Source organism: Crinia signifera, chromosome 4 (genome assembly GCF_055691185.1).
Source record: "Crinia signifera chromosome 4, ASM5569118v1, whole genome shotgun sequence".
Lineage (NCBI taxonomy): Eukaryota > Metazoa > Chordata > Amphibia > Anura > Myobatrachidae > Crinia > Crinia signifera.
In genome coordinates, this window is record NC_139220.1 from 293,000,985 (window position 1) to 293,015,541 (window position 14,557).

At 48.2% G+C, this 14,557-nt stretch overlaps 1 protein-coding gene across 4 annotated transcripts in view; it reads left to right on the plus strand.

Moving 5' to 3' along the window:
* The first annotated feature begins 965 nt into the window (after positions 1-965).
* The window catches only part of LOC146072783 (uncharacterized), a 163,352-nt gene continuing 149,760 nt past the window's right edge, over positions 966-14,557 (plus strand). For 2 of the 4 annotated variants that reach the window (XM_083179977.1, XM_083179980.1), the window contains exons 1-2: positions 966-1,240; positions 2,772-2,910. The gene's annotated coding sequence lies outside the window, so the exon portion shown is untranslated. Of the gene's footprint in view, positions 1,241-2,196; positions 2,286-2,771; positions 2,911-14,557 lie in introns of all 4 variants that reach the window. The other 2 variants (XM_083179979.1, XM_083179978.1) reach the window with 2 other exon arrangements.

Below are 14,557 nucleotides of genomic sequence, written 5' to 3' on the forward strand. Positions count from 1 at the left end.
ACAGCCTATAACCTTCTTTGGCACAGTCATGTGTTCAGAATATCGGTTCTGAGGCTTTCAAATGGATTGGCTTTGAACCGTATAGGATCCTTATCTTAGCACAGTTTAAATTACTGGGTTTTATTGAGCCTGTACTTTAACTATGGAGCGTTCACACTGCACCTAGAACCAGGTTGACACGTTTAAAATCATCAATATACCGTGTTATAGCTGTGTTTTTTTTTTGTTTGGTGCTCTGCAAATGTATGTGTAGGTCTGCGAAACTCCTCCCTGCATTTATTGTGCACACCCCCTATGTGCGCCCGTATTCATAGGTATCCAAAGCCATGCCCAGGAAAACACCCTCACCACAAAGTGGGTTTGTAAACTGATCGTACAGCTGCACATTTGCTCAGACAAAGATCTTGGCACATGCGCATTGTGCAGTGGCGTAAGTTTGTACCAGTTGCCCGGAGGCAAGATTAATATTGGTGCCCCCCTCCCCCTCACACACACACAACCTTACATTTTACATTATATATATATTTTCTGAAATGTATGTGCTCTATATATATATTTAGAGAGAGGGGTAGAGAGATAGAAAGAGAGAACACATATTTCAGAACTCCCTTACAAAAGAGATATTGACGGTTTTCATTTAACTGATTTAAACTTGCAGGGGAGGAGAGGTGCCCCCTTGGGAGCAGGAGCCCGGTGGCAGATGACTCCATTGCCTCCCAGAGTTCTGCCTCTGGCATTGTGTATTTGATGCATGAATTTCCTGCTTAGCGAGCAGGTCTACATTTGGCTGTATGTTCTGTTACATTGGTTCTCTTGTAACTATCCTCATAAACGGAAGGCAGTTTCCTGCCCAGTGTTTTGTTTTGCTAAGTGGTTGCCTCTGTGCCAAAATCTTGGGCTGATGTATCTCTGTCAGATAGAGGAGTGACCCACCCATTGGGTGCAGAGAAATATGTAAGAGGCAGTCTGCCAGACCAGCACTAGTATACACATACTCATCTTCCCGTATAATGTGCTTGTATATGTGCAGTTCTGGAGAAGTGAAGAAATCCCTACTGATCATGTGAACGGGGAGGTGCTGTGACTGTTACAGTGACAGTGTGTGTATGTGTGTGTGTGCGGATCACTGATGGACTACTGCAGGAATACACTGATCCGAGGCACTCTAATATATTGGTCATCTGTTCTACGGAGAAGTGAGCAGGGGCGGCAGGTGTAAGGACACAAGTAATATTATACGGTAGGATTTTCTACTTTGCTGTGGCTGAATCATTTGTAAACTCTGCTATATGAGATAGTGATCGCTATAAGGAAAAAAACAAAACATGAATTGTTCATTATTACATAATAGCATCAAATAACGATGAAACGAATGCATCACCCAGATGTATGTTCTACGCAGGTACTGTCTATGCTTACAATATGGCATACCTCCCAACTTTGTAGCTGCAGAAATAGGGACACTCGCGCGGCTTATGCAAATGAGCCGCTTCCCCGTTTTCGGCCGAAAATAGACGCTGTGTATTCTGTTAAATAGGGGGCTCCCAACTGAACCCCCCGCAGCGGGACACCTTCAGCCGCGGGTGGGACAGCGGGACAGGACCCGGTAATCGGGACTGTCCCGCTGAAATCGTGAGTGTTGGGAGGTATGATATGGTGGGGTATCTGTTAGAGATGAGCGGGTTCGGATCCTAGAGATCCGAACCCCCACAGACTTACCTGATCCGAGGCCGGATCCAGGGAGTTCGGTGGTCGCCGCCATCTTCCCGGGTCCAAAACGAGGGCGAAACGTCATCACCCTGCGCCGGATTCGGATCTATATAAGATCCTGCTCCGGCGCAATTTTCATTCGGCATGTAGGAGTCAGACAGCACGGATGTGTCCATGCTGTCTCTGCGCACAGGGAAAGGGGACAATAATAATTAATAACATTGTGGAGGACATTCTAAGGGGGGAACTAATAGAAGCTATACATTTATGGGGGCTGCTTAACAAAAGATACATTTACTAAGGGGGAGCTACATGTGCAGGAACTGTTGTACATCTACTGAGGGGGAACTACTGAGGGGGAAACATATTTAGGTAACAGCTACTAAGGGGGCATTACTAAGGCTACTACTAAAGGGGGCTGTGTTATATGGGACCACTGTGGGGGACATCTAAAGGGATCTCTGAATTTTTTTTTTTTTACTACAGGGCTGCCCCGAATTAGTCCAGCTGTGCTGCCCAGTGTCCCGTATCAGTCCAGGGGAGCTGCCCCCATTTTTTAATTGAAATAAAAAAAGGTTTGTTTTTTTAATCTGCAAGGGGTGTTAAGTGTGCCATATCAGTCCAGCTGCTCTGCCCAGTGTCCCGTATCAGTCCAGGCTTGCCCGCATGTGTGCTGTATCCATCCAGGGGTGCCCACATGTGTGCTGTATTTGTCCAGGGGTGCACACATGTGTGCTGTATCAGTCCAGGGGTGCCCGCATGTGTGCCATATAATTCCATGGGTGCCCCCATGTGTCCTGTATCAGTCCTGGGGTGCCCGCATGTGTGCCGTATAATTCCAGGGGTGCCCCATGTGTCCCATATCAGACCAGGGGAGCTGCCCTTTTTTTAATGAAAATAAAATTAAGGTGTTTTTTTTTTTTTTCCCCTGCAAGGGCTGTTAAATGCGCTGTAGTCCAGGGGTGAGCCAAGAGTGCTGTATAGTTCATGGGGTGTTGCTAAGTAAGGTGTGCTGCTCTTTTTTATAATTAAAAGAATACAAATTTTTATTTTTACTGCAGGAATTTGTCTGCCGTATAATTCCATGCCTGCCGCCATGTGTGCCATAACAGTCCAGGGGTGCCGCCATCTGTGCCGTATAATTCCATGTGTGCTGTATCAGGTCAAGGGTGCCACCATCTGTGCCGTATAATTCCTGGGGTAAGCCAAGTCTGCCGTATAATTCATGGGGTGCTGCCAAGTGTGCTGTATTAGTCCAGGGGTGATGCTAAGTGTGCCGTATCAGTCCAGGGGTGATGCTAAGTGTGCCATATCAGTCCAGGGGTGAGCCAAGTCTGCCAAATAATTCCTGGGGTGAGCCAAGTCTGCCGAATAATTCATGGGGTGCTGCCAAGTGTGCTGTATTAGTCCAGGGGTGATGCTAAGTGTGCCATGTCAGTCCAGGGGTGAGCCAAGTCTGCCAAATAATTCCTGGGGTGAGCCAAGTCTGCCGTATAATTCATGGGGTGCTGCCAAGTGTGCTGTATTAGTCCAGGGGTGATGCTAAGTGTGCCGTATCAGTCCAGGGGTGATGCTAAGTGTGCCATATCAGTCCAGGGGTGATGCTAGGTGTGCCGTATCAGACTAGGGGGGATGCTAAGTGTGCCATATAAGTCCAGGGGTGATGCTAAATGTGCCGTATCAGTCCAGGGGTGATGCTACCTGTGCCATATCAGTCCAGGGGTAATTCTAGGTGTGCAGTATCAGCCTAGAGGGTATGCTAAGTGTGCCATATCAGTCTAGTGTTTGTGCCGCACACTTGTGTGGCTTATCATAGTTATCCAGCTACCTCGGTGCAACCTTTTGCCCTAAAAACAATATTGTAAGGTGTGAGGTGTTCAGAATAGACTGGAAATGAGTGGAAATTAATGTCATTGAGGTTAATATAGCGTAGGAGCAAAAAAACTCACCCAAATTCTGCGATTTTAGCAGTTTTTATGCTTTTTTAACAAAAAATCAGAACCCAAAACCCAAAAAATCCAAACACAAAACACTTAGGAGGTGTTTTGCCAAAACCCATTAGAACCCAAAACCTCAAGGTAATCAGAACCCAAAACCCAAAACCCGAAAAGTGGCCGGTGCACATCTCTAGTATCTGTAGCTTTAAAGTTGCATACCTGACAACATGACCCTCTCCAGGAGGGACAGAATGCTCTATTCCTGGACCTCATCTTAATTTATGATTAATATCACCTGTGGTGAGACACTTTTCTTATCCATTAACCTGTGTGAAACAGGTGATGACAATCATACATTAACAGGGATGTCCAGGAACAGAGCATTGTGTCCCTCCTGGAATGGGTCATGTTGGGAGGTATGAAGATGTTCCTGAATTACCTGTGTCCACCCACCTGGTTTTCAGATCATGCTGGGACTTTTAGTTCCACAACTACTGGAAATCAACAGGTTTCCTATACATCCCACCACTTACCACCTGGGCAGTACAGAGCCTTTGCGGGCCCCAGTACTTTTTAGGGGGCGTAGCCTAATCATGAGAGGCGTGGATATGTATGCTTAGGTCAGGCATGTTCAAACTGTGGCCCTCCAGCTGTTATGAAACTATACATCCCAGCATGCCTTGCCATAGTTTTAGCATTCTCTTATAGCAAAACTGTGCAAGGCTTGATGGGACTTGTAGTTTCACAACATCTGAAGGGCCATAGTTTAAACATGCCTGGCTTAGAATAAAAGGCAGAAAAAAAATAGCACTTTTACATACCTCCCAACTTCTTTATCTTTAGAAGAGGGACACTCGTTTTTCACCCTCTGTGTCGCTGACTAGACACTGTGGGCCAAATATAATAGAGTTAGAGTTACAGAAAGTGTGAGATTTTGGGAGAGTTTTCCCATTTTTTTTTAAGCAGCAATCAATTGCATGGCAAAATCAACCTGGTTTTGCAGTGTAAATGATTGCCGCTTTAAAACAAATTGGAAAACTCTCCCAAAATCTCTCACTTTCTGAAACTCTCACCCTATTGCATTTGGTCCTGTGCGTCTATTCCGTCAGGCTGGGGGGACTCCCAACTGCCCCCTCCCCGCACCAGGACACTGCCGGTAGGCGTGCATAGAAATTTTGAGGCGTGGCCTATCGGGAAGGGGGACTATACTTGTGATGCAGCCGCGAGGCCATGCCCCATTTTCACCGCTGTTAGGGCATGCTCAGTAGCTCCGTGAGCTGCTGGCCAGTGGCGGAACTCCGGGAGACAACGGAGGCTCCCGCCGCCGGGCGATTCGCTCTGAAGGGGCACTTTTCACTGGCTCAAGTCAGAGCAAGTATCCGGGCCTCCCCGTCACTCGCCGCCAGGGCCGGCCCGACACATACGCTTAGTATGCATCTGTGTATAGCGCCAGATGAGGGTGGTGCTGCTGTACCGTCCCACTCCTAAGCAAACCAGCTGCAGTCGCGCTCGAGATGGCGATGGTTTTACTGGCTTACCCAGCCTGCTGGAAGCAGCTGCGGAGAGGGCTCCTTGGCGCTCGGTCACTTCAACAAGTCCCGTAGTGGGGGAGTTGGAAGCTTCACCTGACCACATATTCCTCTCCCCCTGTGAATCACCTACAGTATATAATGCAGACACCGAGCACAGCTCCATGGAGGCGCCCTGGCTGGTATTATGGAACAATGGATCTATAAATATTTTTTGTGGGGGAGGGGGATATGTGTATATTCAGAGGAATGTACATACCTGTCTATTTATGTGTGGGGGGGATGTACATGTATGGGATGTTGTACTGTATATCTCTATATTGGGGGTATATGTATCTATAGTAAGTATACAGTATATTGGGGAGGGGTATGTGTATATATGCATATAGGACGTATGTGCATGTACAGGAGGGAGCATATATACGTTTATATGGGAGGGGGTGTGCATGTACGGGAGCATGTATATGTGTTTAGGGATGTTCATGTATAGGAGATTGTATACTGTATGTGTATTTGTGGAGTGTATTCAGTGCTGGAAGTGTGCCAGTATACAACAATATGTCATACCAGCACGTTCTTCAAGCTCTGATTTTTGTTATTTGTATTATTTTTTTGTCAGAGCCCACCCAGCATCAGTCTCACACCCCCCGCCCAGACACCCAGTGGCTGTCTCACAACTTCCCCCATCACAGTCACCACTGTGAGCCACACCACCCAGGCAATGTGCCCGCTGCCACCCCGGGCATATGTAGCGAAGCAGTAGCTCCCCATCAGCCTGCCCTGCTCCGAGATCCTGCCACCAGTGCTTGACACCAGAAAGTACCCCTCTCCCTCAGTCTGACCCCACCCCCCTTTCTATATTCCTCACAACCTCTCACCCCTCTCTCTCTACCACTGATACCATCTTTCACCCCTGCCTTTCTTTCTTCCCTTTCTCTCACCCCTCTCTTTCCATCTAGCCCCCCTCTCTATACCTGACACCCTATTTTATCCCACTTAATTTAACCACTTCTCTCACCCACCTGTCTCTCTATCCATGATTCTTTATCTCTGTAACCCTCTATTGTCTTTCTCTCTCAAACCCAGGCACCCTCTCCTCTAACCCACTCTCTTCTAACCCTGACACTCTTCTGCACTATCCTCTAAATTCCTCACTTTCCCTGACTCCCCCCTCGCTCTCTTTTTCCCTGATTTTTTTTATCCCTCCTCAGTCTCTCCGGGGGGGATGGGGGGCACCAGCTTTCATCTTGCCTCCGGGCTACATAGATTATTTACGCCACTGCTGCTGGCTATTCGCCCAGCCCCTCTGGCTGCAGGAATATGCACAGTGTCTATTCACAGATGACAGGGGGGACCCCGAGCGGGATATGAGAATGTCCCAAAAAACGGGACGTTCCCGTGAAAAGCGGGACAGTTGGGAGGTATGCGCAAATGACAGCTCTTCCTAACAGAGCTGTTCTGTGTTAAGTAAGGACTTACGGGTTTGCCCATAGGAGTCCCTTTGCACAAGTGAAATGAAATGTAGTGAATATGGAGGTGCCGGGTGTAATAGGGTTCCGATTGGTCCCACTCAGGAAGATATGCTGAAAGTAGCCCATAGGCTTCTTTATATAGTGTAATAGCAGCTAAACTGCCAATGCCTTCCTTAAGGAAGCCCAAGATCCCAAGGCTTACTACAAATGGAAAATGCAGCTGCATTTCTCCTTTAGTATATCCTGCCCATACTGATATACCTGTAGTGTGCTCTTTAAGGCTCCCATACACTCGGTCGATTCACAGCGTCCAAATTGCATGTGATTGACAGCATGTCTGTTGCGATGTGTGGTCCCATTTTCTTAAACAGCGGTGATGTTGCAATCAGATGCTATCATTTGCAATAGAGAAATGATAGCAAGAATCTAATTATCAGTTATACCTCTTTTTCCACTGCTACAATAACCCTGGTTATTGCCGAGTATACCTGGGTAACGGATCAATGAAAATGGGTCCTGGAAAATAAATCCTGTTCCAGGTGGTGGGAGGTAATGGGGCAGTTGGGAAGCCAGTAATGATAGGAACTCTAGCTGATTGGGCAGCGGACATTTTCAGCAGATTCCATGCGGATGGGCAGACTGCATGGAATCTTGGTCTGCATTGGCTATTGCTATGCCACTGACTGATAGCATATAATATTACTAATATAACTCAGTGTGTAGCATAGTATATGCACATAAGCAGCGGCGTAACTATAGCACCGCAGCCCCCGCCACCGCGGGGGGGCGCTGTGCATGTGGGGGCGCCGGGGGCTGCGGTGTTATAGTTAAACCCCCCCTCAATCCCCGCAGACTTACCTATCGCGCTGCTCCCGGCGGCTCCGTTCTTCTGCTGAGGACCACCACAAAATGGCCACCCCCATATAGCACACAGTTCTCTGAAACTGTCTGCTGTATGGGGCGGCCATTTTCTAGTGGTCCTCAGCAGCAGAACGGAGCCGCCGGGACAAGCGCGATAGGTAAGGCTGTGGGGGATTGAGGGGGGTTTGCATGGGCGGCGGGGTAGGGGTGCTTGGTGGGGCGGTGACGGGGCGTAGTTACGCCACTGCACCTAAGCTACCAAATATTATGACACACTGATACCATGTGATATTTAAAAAAAAAAGTCACCTGTTGGGAGCACGCTAATGATGACAATGGGATGACCATTATGTCTGTGTCTATTTTGCAGACACATGTAATTGTTAATACCTCTGACACATAATTTATTGAGGATAGGTGTATGAGGACACAACTGTACAGTACAATATTCATCACTTTTGATTGTAATACTAAAAGAAACTGTCCCCAGTTTTGAACTGAGGACCTTTAGCATGTTGGGTATATTATATCTGAAACTCAGATCATTATTAACACACACCTCCCAAATGCCCCAATTTTTGCCGGACAGTCCCGTTTTTGCAGCAGTGTCCCGCAGTTGGGAGTTCCCTTATACCGCTCTGCGTGCAGCAGTGAATTTATGGGAGGCATGGCCAACAGTTCACAGAGCATTAGAGCATGCCTCTATACTGATGAAAATGGGAGGCGTGGCTTATGGGAGCACCATTCCCATGAAGCCACACCCCCTTCGCAGCCGCCACGTTGTTGGAAGATATGTTACCGTATAAACATAGGCGTGCGCAGCCCATTTTCTTAGGGGGTGCACCATTGGAGGGGCATGTCCATCACAGCCTAATGGGCGTGTCCATCAATGCAAACTAAATAGAAGGTGACTTATTTATGTATATGCAATTCAGAATGAATCATCTCCGCCCCACACATATTAGAAACAGAGACAGTGTGCGCCAAAGCTGTGCTGCAAAAATTTCCACTGTAATGCCCATTACACATAATGCCACACACTCTAATGCCCATGACACATAATGCCCATTCCACATAATGCCACACACCATAATGCCCATTACACAATATGCCAGGGCTTGACAAATTTTTGTAAAACATTAACAACAGGTACAGTGCGTGCCGAAGGCACGCACCAAAAATTTACACCATAATGCCTCACACTGTGATGCCCATTACACATTGTGCCACTCACCATGATGCCCATTACACATTACGCCCCACACCATGATGCCCATTACACATTATGCCACACACTGTGATGCCCATTACATATTATGCCACACACTGATGCCCATTACACATTGCCACGCACTGTGATGCTCACTACACATTGCGCCTCATACTCATGCCCAATACAGATTATGCCTCACACCGTGATGCCCATTAAACATTACACCTCATACTGTGATGCCAATTACACATTATGCCACATACTGTGATGACCATTACACACTATGCCACACACATAATGCCCATTACATATAATGCCTCCAGTAATGACCCTTACACATAATTTCCCCAGTAGGGCCCCATACAGATTTCACATATTAGTGCAGGAGAGGAGAGAAGAGAGCTCACCGTCCCAGCCCTCTGTGCTCCTTGGGCTCCTGTGTTGCTGAGCACCTCATACCAGTGCTAATGGACATTTGAAATATGGAGCTGGCTCTTGAGTCAATCAAAGCTTGCGTTCTAGCAGCCAATTGCTTACTTTGGCTGGCAATCCTTGAGCTCTGACAGGCTGGCAGACAGGCGCCATATTTCAAATATTCGTCAGTGCCAGTGTGAGCAGCTCAGCGCAGGCACCAGACAGGGCCATGGCGATGGATGGCGGAGGGTAGAGAGTAGCCAAATGCTGCTCCCTCCCAGGACCCAGCATTCTAGGCTGTATTCTGCTCAGACTGTTGATTTATCAGGCACCTCTCTGTAGTTTTATTATTATTCAACAACTCCCTTCTTGTGGATCTGATATTAAAATTTTGCCCCCCACCCCTTTTCAATAGATAACTTAGTAGCTCTGTTATATTATATGTTCTGATATTTCTCTGCCCCCCTCCCACTCCATTCCCCCCTCTCCTTAAATTAGTTTACTATACCTGTGGCGCTGGCTTGGATTTGCTGCTCCCGGCAGCACGGTCATACATGAGGCTCCTCACTGCTCAGATCACTCGTGCCTGAGCAGTGACTTCTGGCCCGTCCTCCCATTCAGCAACAGGCAGCCTCGCGATTGGCTGCCGGTTGCTATTGCTGACCGAGGGGAGGTACAACCCCGCCCAGCGCCCGCACGTCTGTCGGACCCCTACGTGAAACTGTAGTTCCAACCGTGGCGGCCGCCGGCCGCAGCACTGGTTAGCAGCCAGCCCCACCGAGCCGCGAACTCACTTTTGCTGTCGAGAGGTGACTTCAATCATGCGGGGCGGGGGGTGCCTGTCATTAGGAGGTGCCTATGCACCTCTGGCACCCCCCGTGCGCACGCCTATGCGTATAAACCTAACTTCTGTTCCATACGTTACTTTATAAAAGCCCACTAGGGTGAGTCCAGCATATTCTTTTCTTTAAGGGCAGTATTCAATGAGAAAAGTTCTCCGTGTTTTGTGGAGAATTTGTGCTTTGTTCGCCTTGGACGGAGCATTTTGCTCTCCAAGGCCCTTATTCTGATTGATGCGTACTTTTCCGCATACTTTCGGATCGCGTCTTTACGGCGTCTGCGCATGCGTGGAGAACGCTACGCGCATGTGCCACGCCTTGACTCCGTACCTGTTCGGGCAAATCCCGTACAAAACTGGTCACCGCAATCATTCGGGAAATATGGGCGTATTATGGGCGTCATGCGGAATGACACATGGGCGTAGTTTCAAAGTGGGCAAAACGGGGCGGAAACATGGGCGGACACGGGGGAGTACACTTATGTTGGGGGGCGTACATTCGGATAGCACTCCGAATGCACGCGAACAAAAAGGGAAGAAATGTGCGGTGTCCAAAAGGCCACTATTGCTTTGCGGACACCACTCGTTCCTGCGGGAGGCGAACGGACCGCCTAATGACTACAAGCATTAACACCTGAACCCAATAAAATCGACTCCTTTACTCATTAATCACTAATAGGACGCTTGTCAGTGCTTTAATTGAAACCATTGCTGCTTCAAGGAAACCTTACTAATCACCCACATATGCTGTACTTCTGATACACTTTAAACCTGCTAACAATGGACATGACTGAATATTAATACTAGCAATACACATGTGTATGCGACATGTACTAATTAAACCACACAATTGTTGTAAAGTAAAGCAATTTATTTATATAAATTTCACAGTCAATGCCACTGTGATGCAATGACAAAAAAATAAAAATACCAAAAAAAACAAACCATGGCAGGAATGTACCAAAATAAATTATAATACAAAACAAATATAATTGCACACAGATGGACTCCAGCACCTCCTATGTGCCACTGCACATGCGGCCAGTGGGAAATGAGGAGGCTGCTGGCCCTTCTACAGCAGGCCAACCTGCACCTGACCATTCTACAGCAGGGCAACCTACACCTGGCCCTTCTGCAGCAGGCCAACCTGCAGCTGGCTCATATGCACCATCAGCAGAATCTTTTGGAACACAACCGGGGACTTAGCAACATCACATCAAGTGCAGCTGACAGTAATGGCAGGCAAAAGAGGGCAACAGGGGAACCAAAAAGGACATTGGAAGCAAGGGCTCATCTGGTTACCCTCAGCACGTGATTGGACATAAGAAGCTGACACACACAGTACAATGGAAGATTTGGGATGAGATAACGGTGGAGATTAATGCAGCCACAAGTTCATTTTCGACCACGTTTGGCCTTGGTAGGCTCCTTGGCCTGTGCAGCAGCTCTTCGGGCACGGCCAGATGCTGGGGCAGTTGGAGCAGATGCTGGTGAGGGGTTGGCTGGTCTACCCCTCCTGCCAGCAGGGAGTGTTGCTGGTGGTAATGCACCAGAAACGGATGACATTAGGACCCTGTTGCTGTTAACCAGCTCCACCATAAGCTCATTATGGTGGAGGAGGAGATCATTTTGGCGGGTGGCTTGCTCGGCCAGCACCTGAGCACTTGCAGCCATGGCCTGATGCGCCTCAGCCATGGCCTGCAGGCTCCCAGCGATGGCCTGCTGGGTGCTGACCAAGCTCGCCATGATCTCCTCGGTCCTATGCATCCGTTCTGATGCCAACTCTCCCTGCTGGTTTATGTCCCCAAGCATCTGGGCCAACCTGGCCAAATCGGCTTGGGCCGATGGCTGCTGCTGCACAGGCCTACCACTGGGGCCAGGTGGCACGGACTCCTCCACCTCCTGACCAGAGTCGTCACCAAGCAGTGGGGTGTCTGTGGAAAATGATAAACACAATTAGGACACATTCTAAGATAATTACTTGCACAAGCTTATGGCATGACCAATATTTACCTTCCAGAAAAGACGCAAACACTTCAGCTGGGGCCTCGCTATCCATCGTGCTCACCCCCCTGACCTCCTCAACTGATATACAGCTCTCGGCCAGCAACTCCAGGGGGGTGAGCTCTAGCCCTGATGGCATGGGCCCGGCCCCAGATGTCTGGCTGTGTTCCCACCGCTTGGTCATCTTCCTCTTCAGGTTGGTTTTGAAGTCCTGCCACCTGCAATGTAAGTTGACATATTAATACATGTCACTCCAGATGTTTGCTGTTGCAGCCATTGCTCTGTGCTACATATTACGACATGTGCTTAATGTCCAAAAGATAACATTACATGCAACTATGATATCAACCGTTACAATACACATTCACAATCACCATACTCTAACTCTCAACTAAATAACATGGCAATAATGTCTGTGTATCGTAACAACCTCACGGGCCATTTGCAAAATCCATCTAAGCATGAATTCAATCATTACTTGTCTATTACTGGGCACATGTATCACAAAACAACTTGCCTCTTCTTCACATGGTCCGTCTCACGAACTTGTGGCGCTACTTCATTAATCTCTGCCGTTATCTGTTCCCAAATCTTCCATCTGCGTGTGTGTGTCAGCTTCTCCGATGGACACTCAATCCAATCACGTGCTCGGGGAACCAGGATGGCAAGCTCCTGTGCTTCATATGCCTTATTTCTTGTAGTTGGTTCCTCTGTTGCCCTCGCTCTCCCCTTGCCACGTCCATGGCCACGCCCCCTGGCACGTGTCGCTGCACTTGAAGTGCTGGCCATGGTACTATCTTGTGAAGTCCCCGGTTGTGTTCCAAAAGATTCTGCTGATGGTGCATATGAGCCAGCTGCAGGTTGGCCTGCTGCAGAAGGGCCAGGTGTAGGTTGCCCTGCTGTAGAATGGTCAGGTGCAGGTTGCCCTGCTGTAGAAGGGCCAGCAGCCTCCTCATTACCCACTGGCCGCATGTGCAGTGGCACATAGGTGGTGCTGGAGTCCATCTGGTCAAATAGTTGCTGCAGGTCTGGGTCCACCTCTGGTTGTGATCCAGACATGTTAGCAACAACATTGTCACCTTCTAATACACCTTTATATACTGTTTGTGTATCCTGTTTGGCGGACATCAGCGGCAGCTGCGTTCCGTGCACGAGCGTACGTCGCTGTTTTTTCGCGCCGCATACGGTGGCGGAAATTCCATTGTGTAAAACCTGGCGAAACTTCGACATGAAATACTGGTCACCAATTCTAACATTGCATAGAATCTTCTGCTACACCTGTGACTATCGCACAATACACATGCTATTTGCTAGCATGACATGACATTTGGTTCATGACTACTGTGGTATTGTGGCGTTTGATTGCAAGCTAAAAGTAGCCCAATCCCTTAGAAAATCCAGGCCACAAGTCATGCAATACTCATCACTACTGTTATAGACCACACATGTGACAGGCCTATAAATAGTGAATTGCTGCTAGAATCATTTGTCTCCAGATCTGGACTTGTCAGGGTCTAAGGTAAGCTCTTCCATGGTCCTTGTAGATATGTTATCCATTAACAATGTAAGTGTATGAATGTATGCACCATTGCCTCACTGACTACAGATTGTTGGGCCAGCAAAGTCTTTGTAGCATTATTGCAACATGTCACATGTTCACTATTTCACTCACAGGTCTGAAACCTGTGTGTGTTCATCTATTGCAGGACAACATGTCCCAGCAATAGCTGGAATGTCTCATAGTACATGATGTCGGCAACAAATGCAGACACCTTTGATACTCAAGTAGTGTTTAGTAGTTCGATGTTGTAAGCATCTGTGTGTTTAGGACGGTGTGTATTGAGTTCATATTATTGTTACATCATTATAGAGTCAAATGGATCTTCGGGATTTTACGGGGCGGCCATCTATTGTACGTATTGAAGCCTACAAATCTATTTGTAGTGGGATATGGCCATTATGTGCATAGGTGCATCAGTATTTATGTTCATTTCTTTATAGGTTGCTGAAGCAATGCTGCGGGACATGGAAAGGAGGCTAAGGGCACTTGCGGCTCTCCCCACTCGTCGCCCAAGGAGGCCAGGACGTGCTAGAATCTATCGCACACGGGTGACTCTGTTTGCTATGCCCGATGATGAGGTACTTACTAGGTACCGGTTACCGCCACATGTAATTCTGGATCTGCTCTCGTTAATTGAGAGTGATCTGGAACCTCTACACGGGATCACGACAGCAATTCCGCCTCACACACAGCTGCTGGCGGTGTTGCATTTCTGCGCCTCAGGATCATTCCAACAAGTAGTGGCAGTACTTGCTGGAATATCTCAGCCGGCCTTCTGCCGAATCCTGAGGCGTGTGACGTCGGCCATGTTCAGGCGCAAGGGGCACTTCATGGCCATGACATTTGCCACCGAGACCCTGCGCAGAAGCCAGCAGGCCTTCCATCAAATTGCTGGCTTCCCTAATGTGATAGGGGCTGTGGATGGCACCCATGTACCATTTGTGCCTCCATCTCGAAGTGAGAAGATATATAGGAACCGCAAATTGTTCCACTCACTGAACGTGATGGTGGTATGTGG